The sequence below is a fragment of the Tachypleus tridentatus genome, chromosome 13 (assembly GCF_004210375.1).
Source record: "Tachypleus tridentatus isolate NWPU-2018 chromosome 13, ASM421037v1, whole genome shotgun sequence".
NCBI classification, from domain to species: Eukaryota; Metazoa; Arthropoda; class Merostomata; order Xiphosura; family Limulidae; genus Tachypleus; species Tachypleus tridentatus.
In genome coordinates, this window is record NC_134837.1 from 57,210,330 (window position 1) to 57,224,169 (window position 13,840).

Below are 13,840 nucleotides of genomic sequence, written 5' to 3' on the forward strand. Positions count from 1 at the left end.
GATTAAGATTTAATAAATAAAGAAAAACTTTTCAAAAAGTAAGTAAAGGTAGGGATGACTGATATCAATCCTTCATAAACAATGGGCCCGGCATGGCCGAGCGCGTAAGGCGTGCGACTCGTAATCCGAGGGTCGCGGGTTCGCGCCCGCGTCGCGCTAAACATGCTCGCCCTCCCAGCCGTGGGGGTGTATAATGTGACGGTCAATCCCACTATTCGTTGGTAAAAGAGTAGCCCAAGAGTTGGCGGTGGGTGGTGATGACTAGCTGCCTTCCCTCTAGTCTTACACTGCTAAATTAGGGACGGCTAGCACAGATAGCCCTCGAGTAGCTTTGTGCGAAATTCCAAAACAAACAAACAAACAAATCATAAACAATGAAAAAGACAGTATAGATGGCGTTTGCATCGTCCCATCATACCAGCACAGACACACAGAGTAATAGAATGTTAACAGACTAAAATAAAATAAATTCAGTTGTGGTTGAATAGCTATTTATATATGTGTTAATTCTCGCCTATTTTATTATGTAGGAATAATTTAAATATCATCTCTACTGTCATTGCATTTTTTTGAAGAGTTGATATTAACCATCTAATTAACTAAGACCAGTAAGTGTCCATATTGCCAAAAAATGTCCAAGTGTACTGGAAAAAAGTTTTAGTTTTCTTTAAGTTTTCATTATCCATTTCATGTTTCAAAGAAACATTATTTTCATTTACCTTACTTGTGAGAAAATTGAAACATCAGATCTGGACATTAGATTTCGAGCAATGCATGACAAGATAAAGTGTTCCAGTAGTAACGAGAAAAATAAGATCAAATATATAAATAAGAGTGAGTAATGGTCAAAGACGGCTCGTGGAATAAAAGATGAATACCGGAAGAATCATGCTTGTTCACGAAAAGAGGTGGTCCGCTGTAATTCAAGTTATAATATAGTTCACTATGTACAAAAAAAAGTTCTATTAAAAGTGGCTGTACAGAAGAGACAGTTGCGACGGACCAACGAAAGTTGGAGGTGTTAACCAGTTAGGATATGATGGTTGTGTACTTGTATCTCTTATGAGTAACTATATGAGAGGAAAAAACATGATAGTAAGTATAAATTTTCTTATATATCTTTTTCCTTTCTTCTAGTACTATCAGTTACAGTTAAATTTAAATTCAAATGTGCTGAGGATGGTCGAGGTAGGTAAATCTTTACCCACTCTTTAGACCTTTATTCAGCAATTAGTTATTTAAACAATTATTTTATGTGTTTAATTTAGTTTTTACTTTACAGGTGATCCCCACTGGCACAGCGGTATATCTGCGAACTCGCACCGCTAGAAACCAGGTTTCCATACCCTTGGTGAACAGAGCACAGACAGGCCGTTGTGTAGCTTTGACCTGAATGCATTGTTAGGGGGAAAGAAGTGAATTTTCTTTTCGTTATACCCTTATTCGTTACTTAATTATACCGGTGCGACCTGGCATGATCAGATGGTTAGGACGCTCGATTCGCAATCTAGAAGTTCAATGTCACATCAAACATGCTCACCCTTTCAGCCGTAGAGTCATTATAACGTTAATATCAATCTCACTCTTATTTGTTAAATGAGTAGCCCAAGTTGAGTGGTGAGGAACAGCTACCTTTCCTTCAGTCTTACACTGCTAAATTATGTATCCTTGCACGAAATTCAAACCAAATTAAATTATACCGGTGTATAGGGTAAATATTTGTGGAAAAATAATATTAAGGTGTTAGTTGTTAAAGCTGAAAAGTTTTAAAAGTAGAAATAAGCACCTGTTTTTAAGACAAAATCATGATGTTACCTATCCCTACAATTATTACCTTTCTGAAATTTCTTTCTTTGTTTTTTAATGTAATATTTCAACAGACATAGGAAGGTTGTATTTATAACTAAGTTCTAAGTATAACTGTAATATTTATTGTGTATTTGTTATTGGCTGGTAATTCCGTTTCACCTGTACTATTTCACCTTGTACTGTTTGTAAAAGAGTATTTAAAGCATTTTAAATGGCACAATTTTTCTCTAAGAAAAGTAATTGTGAGAAAATTGAAACATCAGATCTGGACATTAGATTTCGAGCAATGCATGACTTCAAGGAGTAATGATAGCATTGTTTACAATAATATTATTATTGTTTATTTTACTAGTAGTTACTAATACTTATAAAAGCGGATACTCTATTTGAAACTCTGTCAAATCAGTGAAATTGGTTGACACTATAGTTTTGGTTTTTCAGTTACCATGTAATAAAAAAAGCAGAAAGAAAAAAGAAATTCAAACTTTTTGATATGATATTTACAGACACTACCAGAACTTGTGACTCAATCATTACAAAGATACTGTTATAAAACAAAACAATGTATACTACTATAAAGTTCTTATGACCTGTAGAGGCGATGTTTAAATTGTCAATTCGTAAACAATCTCAGTCTTTTCTACACGAGCAGTGCTACCGCGTGCTCCACATAAAGATTGAATTTTAGCTTTTTTCATTTCAAGACGCCCAAAAGATCCAGTAGTTTTGGCATTAGAATGTTTTTGATATAAATATTTCCTCACTGAGTTGAAACTTATATCTAATCACCTTCGTTTCTTCAGGACCCGGCATGGCGCGTGGGTTAAAACGTTCGACTCGTTATCTGAGGGTCGCAGGTTCGAACCCCTAGTCGCACCAATCATGCTCGCCCTTTCAGCCGTGGGGGCGTTCATTATGTTTCGGTCAATCCCCCTATTCGTTGGTAAAAGAGTAGCTCAAAAGTTGGCGGTGGGTGGTGATGACTAGTTGACTTCCCTCTAGTCTTACACTGCTAACTTAGGGACAGCTAGTGCAGTTAGTTCTCGTGTAGCTTTGCGCGAAATTCAAACCAATCGTTTCTTCAAACTGAGTTAAGATTCAGAGAATGTAATTTTTCTGATCAAAACATTTTTTGGCAACCGTTCAGTTAGCCTAAGGCTTCTACACTATTATTTGCAGGGAAATTGGTAAGTAAATTCTACCAACCAACAAAGAATATGATAATATTTTATATTAATTCCAATGATTTTCGTAAGGTTATCTCTGAAAGAAAAGGCCCTTGAACATTTTGGGGCTAAGGCTATTTGTTAAGATTCGAGGTTATTAAGCGCTTGATGATAAAATTGCTAAGTACGATTAAAGACCATTCAGTGTTTTCAATAAAATAATATTTGATAAGATTTAAAGTAATTAAGAATTCAAAATCGTTCATTAAGTGATAACGTAAATGAGTAAGAGCAAAGATCACCATGTTAAATTTAATCATTTAATAGTTTTGATGTGTTTTGCGGTTGGAAATTTCTTAATATTAAGCATAATTAATTGATTAATGTCATTGTTAATGTTTATTTGGAGAATGGGACTTTTGAAATGGATATATAATTGTGACATTTATCAGACTCTCTCATGCTCATTTTGACATAAAAGCAGTCATAACTTTAAAACAAAAACAACTGAAGACGTTTTAAATTTTGTTCGAAGCTACACGAGGGCTATCTGCGCTAGCCGTCCCTAATTTAGCAGTGTAATACAGGAGGGAAGGCAGCTAGTCATCACCACCCACCGCCAACTCTTAGGCTATTTTTTTACCAACGAATAGTGACTTGAATAAAATTATGTATTTTAACTGCAAGGGCTCGTAATGTAACACAAAGTAGGGTGAGATCATTTGTTTTGATATACATATTAGAAGTGTGTATGTTTTTTGTTTATAGCAAAGCCACATCGGGTCCAGCGATGAGAATCGAACTCCTGATTTTAGCGTTGTAGATCTGTAGACTTGCCGCTGTACTAGCGAGGAACGGTAGAAATAATTCCCCAATTAAAGTTAATGATGTCATAGATATATTACTTTTATGTTGTTGATTTTTTTGCCATGGCAATGAGAAATGTCCCCCGCTGGGACAGCGGTAAGTCTACGGATTTATATCACAAAAATCAGGTGTTCGATTATCCTCAGTGGACACAGCAAATAGCTCGATGTGACTTTGCTATAAGAAAACACAAACAACGGTAAATACGTGTAATTAATATTTTGAAGGAAAAAATAAGGATAAGTGAAAATTTGCAACTGTAGGAAACGTTACCCTCTCTTTTAACCCTATCATTCAAAGGAATAAATAGTCACAAGTTTGGTCATCCAGTAGATTTCTCGTTCTTTTATTTCATATAGTTTAAGAAGTGAATCATCACATTTATGACATTCTATTTGTTGAACTAAAATGTATCAGAATACATTTTGCCATTTTTGGCATCATGTGGGTAAATAATGTGATGCCACCGGAAATTTATTGCTTTTGAAAAGTGTATGTAATGACAAATCATTAAGATATGTCCAAATCGGAGTTTATAATTTCTAAGACGGGCATATCCATTGTTCATAATGACATTAGAAAACAAAATAATATGAATCAACTAAGAGCATCAAAACAATATAGAAAGAGACCTGAAACAAGTTGTACTTCAGCTGTGATAAGCAAAACATGGCGTCATGTAATATGTGAGAATCTATGAAGACAAAGATCAGTGACAAGAGACGTTCACTGTCCTAGAAAACAGTACGCAACACAATCATGTAGAATATCTGTCTAAAAAAGTGTCATAACTCACGTGCACACAAGTTGCTTCCAATACATGTGCAGGAAAGGAAGGCCAACTGTACCTAACTGGGAAAATATAATAGTATATAATAACACTCGATGAAATATACCAATACTTTGGTAACTGTAATAAGTATTATACAATTTTCTAGTCGCCAAAAAAATTACAAAAAATGATACATGGCATGTTGTCAAACTTTCTCAAAGGGATTTGTGATCATCGGTTGATAATATGTCAAATGTACTACACTTACTCTCATATTCTTTCTACGGAAACAAAGTGATCAGGTATAAGCTCGCTAACATAAAGCTTCCAGTCATACCTGTTACTCAACTATCGCATACCTCAAGCAGTTGGAGAAAGAAATGGATATTCATGCTATTCCATATATATGTAAAGACATTGTTTGTTTTGAATTTCGCGCAAAGCTACTCGAGGGCTATCTGCGCTAGCCGTCCTTAATTTAGCAGTGTAAGACTAGAGGGAAAGCAGCTAGTCATCACCTCCTACAGCCAACTCTTGGGCTACTCTTTTTACCAACGAATAGTGGGATTGATCGTCACATTATAACTTTCTCACGGCTGAAAGGGCAAGCTTTCAGCGCGACCGGGATTCAAACCCGCATATAAAAACATACTTGTCAAGTTGCTGAATGTAGCGGTTATGGATTTCTGTGTAATTGGTTTAAAGTACCCCATCTTCTTCGTACATTAAATGTATTTATGAAAAGAACCGAGAAATGTGATGTGCTTTATGCTTGACGGTTTTACAATGAAGCCTTTTGCAATAGAAACTACTCTACAGGATTGTTTGCAATATATACGTTCGTCAGACAAGAGCACGACAAGATGTAGTAAGACTCAAAAATGTTTTTAAGACAACATATTTATCCATCTAAATATATAACATAGGTTCCATATATTCTCTATACAAGGCCAAGTTTTTGCTACAGTTTCATATGGTGTAAACTATTCAAAATATAGCACATGGAATCGAGGTTCAAAGATGAATTTTCAAAAGACTGTGTTAAGAGTTTGAAATGGTGAAAAGTGCATATAAATAGTTTCTCTTTCATAAACTGCTAAGTTAAGGGCTAGTTGGTTTTTATATAAAACAGCGGAAAGTTTGAATACTGTTTCGGTATTCGGTGAAACTTTTGTTAAGCCGTTGTAAGGAGGTTTAATAAATAAACTTTGGAGTCATCCAAAAACGTGTTTGTAGTAAGAAAAAATAGTTTTGGTGCAAATCTTAAATATGTCCTAAAATTGTCATTTTAACAAACTTTGATATTTGGAAATCCACTAACGTCTGTTTAAAAGAATGAATAAGAATTATTTCTCTCGGGAAAACCTGATATAATGCTAGGACATCCTAATTTGAATTGCATATCTCCTAACTCTAGATTTTTACAGGCAAATTGAAATGTATTTTACCTTATTTTAGTTCCACACAGTTAGAATGTTCTCTGAATAACACCGAACCAAGTATTTTATTTAAGTCATAAGTCCCATGGCAGTTGATAGGTTGACCAAACATGTACACAACTAAATGGTTCAGTAAAACATATCTTACAAAAAAAACTCTAACTCTCAAATGTCAGTACTTTTTTTCAAGACTAAATACTGTGAAACTGTACGTCTTCAGGTAGAAATAACTTAATACTAAAAAGAGGTAAAGATCTGCCTGAAAATTATTTATCTGCTTTTTATAATGATAAAGCAATGCTGGTTGTAATTGGATGTTTTCGTCAGGTATTTCAGTGAAAAAGTAATTTAAGTATCAAGCATAGGCTGGTAGCTGTTTTCATTAGACTAACAAAGACATTTGTCATGGTCGCCAAGCTTACCTTTGGACAAATCTTGAGACATGACGCTGCCCAAACAGTTTCTGCATCAGTCAATTTCAATGAAGTGAAACAAAGATGCATGTTTGTTTCAGTATTTTTAATTTGTTCTTCACTTGCACTCTCTATCACGCCACTAAAGATCTTGATCACGGTATCTATAAAAGTTCTGTTAGGATGGCTCCTTCTTCGATTTGAGACTACTTGACACCAAGCATTCATTCAGAAAGCACACTTTACCAATGACTATGCTTTTACGGCTTATACTCAGGATGATCTTCACTGCACTGTGAATAGATTTTAAAAGTCTTCTTATATCTTTGGACTGACCACTAGTTTAGGTGAAACTGAATTTCTATTCCAGCCCTCTCCAACAGCCAATGCTCCAGCCCCTCCATTCAGATTGGTGAAACCAAAGCGGACATTGTACAGAAATTCAAATACCTTGGAAGATATCTTCAGTGGTGGTTCACAAGACAAATATATTATATTTAGATTTCTAAATATATTATTCAAGCCCTGGCCAGATCCCAAGATCGGGTACTTAACCATTACAATATTGCTTTATCTACCAAACTGTGGTTGTCTTCATTCCTATATAGCTGTAAAACATGGTTTACATATTAAATGCACCCTTAGTAAATAGAGCATTTCCAAATCTACTCCATTTAGTAAATTATGGAGATCCACAAAGTCACAATCAATGAAATTTTTGACAAAACCAACACCATCAGATTGTTTGTAGAGCTAATGTTATTGTTAGCTATCTTTTTATATTTATGGCGTAGTGTGTTTGACCACCTACTTCTAAAATAAGGTTAGAGAGCTATATAAATGTTCTGATGTATCGTATCATATTATAAAGTTATTTCTACTAGCTTGTATATTAATAGTGTTGGGCAACTTATTTTTACTGGAACAAAATCGAGTTACCTAAATTTCTTGAGGGATACACAAAGTTTGATCTGTCTTTCTATAATTTTATAATTAGGGAAGGCTAGATCGATGTTAGTTATCATTGAAAAGATAAAAGATTTGTTAAAGTTTATTAACATTTCTTTTACCACAAGTTGGTATACAAAAACTTACCCTTGCTTTAATTTGATTCAACGTGTTCGTCTCTCTCCGTTTTTTAACATTACACAAGTACCAAGGAATTTTTAAATGAATCTAGCAACGGAATATGTGAAAAAATATTTTTCAAAACAGACACTAAAGTTAAGAAAATGCCCTCAGCAACTAGCGTTCTTAATGAGATGTAAAAGAAATAAAATAGCGCCAAAATTTATAAAATTGGATTGTAATATTAGAAACAAGAAAGTGGAATATCAGCTTCAGAAGACAAAAAAGAAAATACTGAATATTGTGATTTGGCAAAAAATAAAGTACATAGCTGAGAAAGAAGAAAAGAATGTATTTATTGCACTTAGCTCTGCATAAAGAAATGATTAAAGACTGAAAAGAATAGTGAAGGAAGTAATGGATAACTACACAGAAGAATGTTGCTAGATGTGAAATTACGTAAGAGAAAAGCTAAAACCTTTATTAACTGAGAAGAAAGAAAAAAATGAAGAATATTATAAACTAGAACCATTGCCAAACAAGTACAATAGTCTTTTTTTAATAACCACGAAGTTATAAATAAATCTCATTTAATACTAAATGATAAACAAATTCATGTTTTAAACAGAGATTTAAATTTTTCATTTGGTCCAATAAATGTTTTAAAAAGCTATGATAACTTAAACTTTTTTATGTTTGAATATTACAATATGATTATGTTAAAGAAGGAAATTGTGTATATCAATCTTGTTAACAAATACTTTAAATTTGATACATATTAACAATTAATTAACTTCTAAATTCAAATTTCCTGTTATTTGAAATAATAATACTTAACACACATGTATGTAACACGATAAATCGGAGACTTGTCCGAAATAAGTTATAATAAGTAACAATATATGTTGTATACACAATAATAGAAAAGAAATGAAGCGCAGTAAGAAGCATTATAAATAGTTTTGTGGATTGATTACATTTTAAGAGGAATGAATTTTGACTAAAAGCCTCTTTTTTTGTGTGTGCCTACTTAGAGAGATTACTGGATACGATTCAATTTAGTGCTGCATCCTTCTATTAATCTTTATTGTTTTTTTTGCTTCAGTTTCATTGTAAAAGGTTTGATGTCATATAATTTCAAATAATATTAAAATAGTTAAACTGGTTCTGAAAAGTGGGAAAATTTGCGTTACTCGTTAAACATTAGTTCGAAATTGGTTCTCTTATTATTTTTGTTTGTTTGTGTTCACCGGTAGCAATTCAAATGCTTTAAATGCTTCAAGATATTTCTATTTTTTCACTTACAAAATATTAAAATTATTTTGGTTATTTTACTCGAGAAATGAAATATAATGTGTTACTGTTTCTAAGAGATTTTACATAACTTTATACGAAACATGGGTTTGAGTTCATAACTCGCTTTCAGACCAGATGTAAGTAAATTTTGAGAAACTTGTGTAAGTTAAATTCTAAGAAATACATCACTATTACACCTCCATGTACGATGAAATCTGTTTCAGGTGAAGTCATATTTTTTCACAATACCAGTTGTAATCTGCTCTGCAAAGCTTCTTGCTTAAAACTGATGGAAAGTTTGGAATAAAAAGTGGTCTAAGATACTGTATCTATGTTGAGAGCTCCCCATGAAAACTAGGATTCTAATTTTATTTTGTAACTGGCTTTTGCATAGTAAATAAATATAGGTAACTACAATGTTTATATATATATATAACACCAAATAGATTAGAAGTCAAATTTAACTCTCTTTTTATAACAAGAGCTCATAACGGAATAATACCATGACAAAATGCATATAAAACCTCAATATTCGAATCGTCCAAATATAAAAACTAAAAATAATCAACATTTGTTTGTTTATATTAAGCACGAAGCTGAACAATGGCCTATCAGTGCTGTGTTACAATGGGTATTCTTTTCAGCGTTATATGCCTGCAGACTTATCGCTGAGCCACTGGAGATTAATAATAAAGACAATGTTTAAAAAAAATAATATTAAATAGTAGTATTGTTGCGCCATCTTTAACTCCACGAACAAACAGAACCATAAATACATTAAAACAAATTATAATTACAACAGCAGAAAAAAAAAAACGCAAACTTATAAGTTAATTAGTAGAGATAAACAAGAAGAACAATAAGATTAAGGGATGTTTATTTCTCTCTCTCTCAGTGAAACTAAAGTTGGCTTTCACTACTAAGAGTTGTTACAGCATAATTAGTATATTCTAAATCATTTTAAATATAATTAAATACTTTAGTTTATAAAGTGTGAATTAAGAAGGTAAATGATTTTGTTATAATCCTACATATAAAGCATATTATGGTGAAGTAATTCTTGATGACGAGAAACCCACTTGAAATAAAAATGTATCTCACAACGACTGGTATGGGTATTAACACTTTTATTTATACACACACACACCCGGATCAACAGCAACAACAACAACAAAACAATAATAAATTCCAAGATACAACAAACTACAAAACCTTACACTGCTGCATACTACACCCTTGTACAAATTAATTGAAACAAATGGTCATTTTACAATATTCTCAGCATGGCGGCCGGTGTAGGCTCGCTGGACCAGCTGATTTCCTTTAATAGTCGTTTTTTCACACAGACGGCGTCATTAGCTGTGTTTTGCAGTACGGTCGATTTATTTTTTGGATATATGACGAAATTTTGAGAAATATTACGTCATTCGAAATTGCGTTATAAGGGCAAGGAGACCAGTCAAAAAAACAACTTCTTTTCAACTCAATGAGGAAAAAACGGTATCAATGGGGTCTGAAATACAAAAACTGGACGCAAGAACAATGGAGGAAGGTGTTATTCAGTGACGAAACTCATTTCTTCATACCGTGTCAAAGAAGTCTGCATGTTTGCAGATCTCCAGGTGAGAAACTTCGAGAATCTCACATCAATCAGTTAGTAAAACATCCCTTGAAGAAGATGTTTTGGGGCTTTTTCAGCTACTATGGCATCGGAGGCTTAAATATCGTAGAAGGTATGATGCGAGGACCACAGTACATCGAAAGTTTGCAGAGAAGAGTCGTTCCACATTTGAAAAAGAGATTTACAGATGGATCTGGCATTTTTTAGCAAGATCTGTCTCCTTGCCACACATCGAAACTTGTAAAGAATTTTATGACTACAACGCAAATAAAGATCCTGGACTGGCCTGGAAACTCTCCGGACTTAAATCCTATTGAAAATCTTTGGGCGATTTGTAAAGAAAAACTTCGAGGAAAAGAGTGTACTACGAAAAATAAGCTAATTGAGGCCATAATTGAGGTGTGGTACTGCGGTCCCAAAATTAGTAAATATTGCAGTCAACTCGTGGATTCGATGCCAAAGCGGATTAATGATCTTCTTAAAAATAAAGACGGTCATATCATGTATTAATTTGTGAGTAACTTTTGGATTCTTAGAAATAAAACGCAAAATATTGAAAAAATCGTAATGTTTCGCTTTGTTTCAATTAATTTGCACAAGGGTGTATATGTTCCCGACATCAGCTGAAAAATAACTTATAACACAACACAACATTCCAAATGTATTCAGAAACCAGGTACAAAACTAAGGTCTATACTATGTAAAAACTACACTGACAAACACAACACCATCATAATTTATAAAATACAATGCAACAACTGCTTCGACTTCTATATTAGAGAAACAAGCAGAAAAATGGAAATTAGATTCAAAGAACACAAAAAACACCTTCACACGTTTATGAACACTGAAAATCAAATAAACACAACATAAATATAAAAAACACCTGGATATTAAGTAGGAAAACAAATATAAACAAACGCAAAATCAAGGAAGCCCTACTTATACAGCAGCTAAAATCAAAATTAAACCAATATGAAGGAACACCTTTATACCTATACTAATTAATAACCTAACATCCAAGTGCAACGCCCCTTACAATCCCATACACGTTTATATTCTCGTCCCTAAGACATGCGCCCGGCAACGGTCACATTTAAATTCTCTCTTTGTTAACCTGAAGACGACCTAGGAAGGTCGAAACGTTGTACTCTCCTTATCAATAAAAGTGTTAATACCCATACCAGTCGTTATGAGAACCAAACTTTATACAAAATCTGTAGTATCGTCACAACCTTTTTTTTTCTTCAATGCTGGGATGCCATTCTTATGTTTCGGAAAAGGTCCAAACGCTTTTTCACCACACTGAAAACAGTAGCTTCATATATCTTTCAGTTAAGAAAAATAAGCAATTAACGGGTGGTAAAATTATTGTTTTTCTTTTACGTATAGTTTTAGAAAGTTTGTATGAAACTAAATTATACTTAATCGAAACTAGAATTTTGTAACTGCAACATATAAATTGGTAACTAATTGTGATTTGCTCTTCACAATCACAAGTGACTGGGACTGGTGTAAAATATGAAAAGAAGAAATAGCATAGGCCTAAGACGTTGTAATTGTGTTGATAGCTTCTCCTAACTACTAAAGTTCGAGCCCCACTTTTGGTGGCATGTTATCTTTAATTAATTTTAAAATAATGCACAAAAGAGCGGTAAAATATTTGATGTTGTCACCATTTGTTTTCACGCATTTTTCAATATCAGAATCAAAATGCTTAAACGAACTAACGTAATAACAACATATGTAGTAAAAACATGTGACTATTTTATGTGGAAAACATTTATTATTTAAAAAAAACTTATAACAAATTATTGTACTCATAAATGGACAAACACTATTAGTTTCCACGTAAAAGATATCTAAAGTCACTGTAATTAGTTCAGCCAAGCTTTTAGATCACCATTTTAGAACAACAGTTCTCAAACGCTATTTGTTCTTGGACCATGAGATTCTTTTTTATCTCGGCGTATCACAATGGAATATTTACACTGTATTGTAATTTCCATTCTGTATATGATGTTTGTGTGTGTGTGTTTTCTTATCACAAAGGCACATCAGGCTATCTGCTGGGTCCATTGAGGGGATGTTAAGACAACAAATAGGTTCAAAACACAATTAAAAGACACAAATACAAAATCCTATCACCCGAGCACTTTCAAAAGGTGGATCTTTTTTCATGACATATTCATCCACAGTTTGCCTCTGTGATTATGCAGCCTTTCCATCCACCATCTGAAGAAAATCCGCTGACTAATTGCGCTCCACTGATTACAAATTGAGAATCACTGTGCTAGAAAAAAAGGTTAGAGTAAAACTGATGTTATTATATAAGACTAAAAGACAAGCTTTCGGACAAGTCTGGTGTATTGCCACAGCTTCATCTAATGGTAGAATGCCATTATTCTTATGCTTCTGAATGTACCTAGACGCTCTGACATCTTTTTAAAATCATCAATTTAAAAGACGGAAGAACATTCGACGTTTAAAAGTGCATAATAATTTTGAAATTAAAGTGGGGATATCACACATACACAGAAAAGGAAGGGAATCACAACCTTAGTTATTAACTTGAACGATGGAAGGTAGCCGGTTTGACACCTGTAGCGCGCAAAATAGTAAAGGTATATTTCGTACCCTTTAATAGTTAATGTATTTCACAGTCAGCATAGACATAAATGTGATATGATTAAAATAGAGAATGACTTTGTCATATAGGAGTGAATAGAAAATAATTATCTCATAGACAAACTTGAAGTGTATATTACAATGTCATCCGACAGTATGTTTGAATTGAAATTTCACTTAGACTTTTTTCATTGTAGACAATTTAATATGGCTAGGTGGTTAAGGCGCAGGACTCGCAATCTGAAGGTCGCGGGTTCGTATCCTCCTTACACCAAACATGCTTGCTCTTTCAGCCGTGGGTGTGGCATAATGTGACGTTCAGTCCCACTATTCGCTTATAAAATAGTAGCCGAAGAGTTGACAGTGGGTGGTGATGACTAGCTTTCTTCCCTCTAGTCATATATTGCTAAAGCAGGAACGGCTAGTGCAAATAGACCTCGAGTAGCTTTGCGCGAAATTCAAAAACAAACAAACAAACGTATGGCATACATTGATAAAAAAATCTCAAGGCGTTGTGTATTTGTTTAAAATGAAAAATAAGTGCTCATCACATTCAGGTCTTAAGTTATTGGGAATTGTAATCAAGAACGATAGAGATATCTGATAAAAACATTTCATGTACGAAAAACGTTAAGTTAGAATAAAGGGATCGGCCATATGAAGATGTGATATCAAAAAGAGCAGCCAAACTGTATAACAGGGCAAACCTTTAAAGATATAATGTAAAAATTAATAAGTTATATAAGAAAATTGAGAAAAAC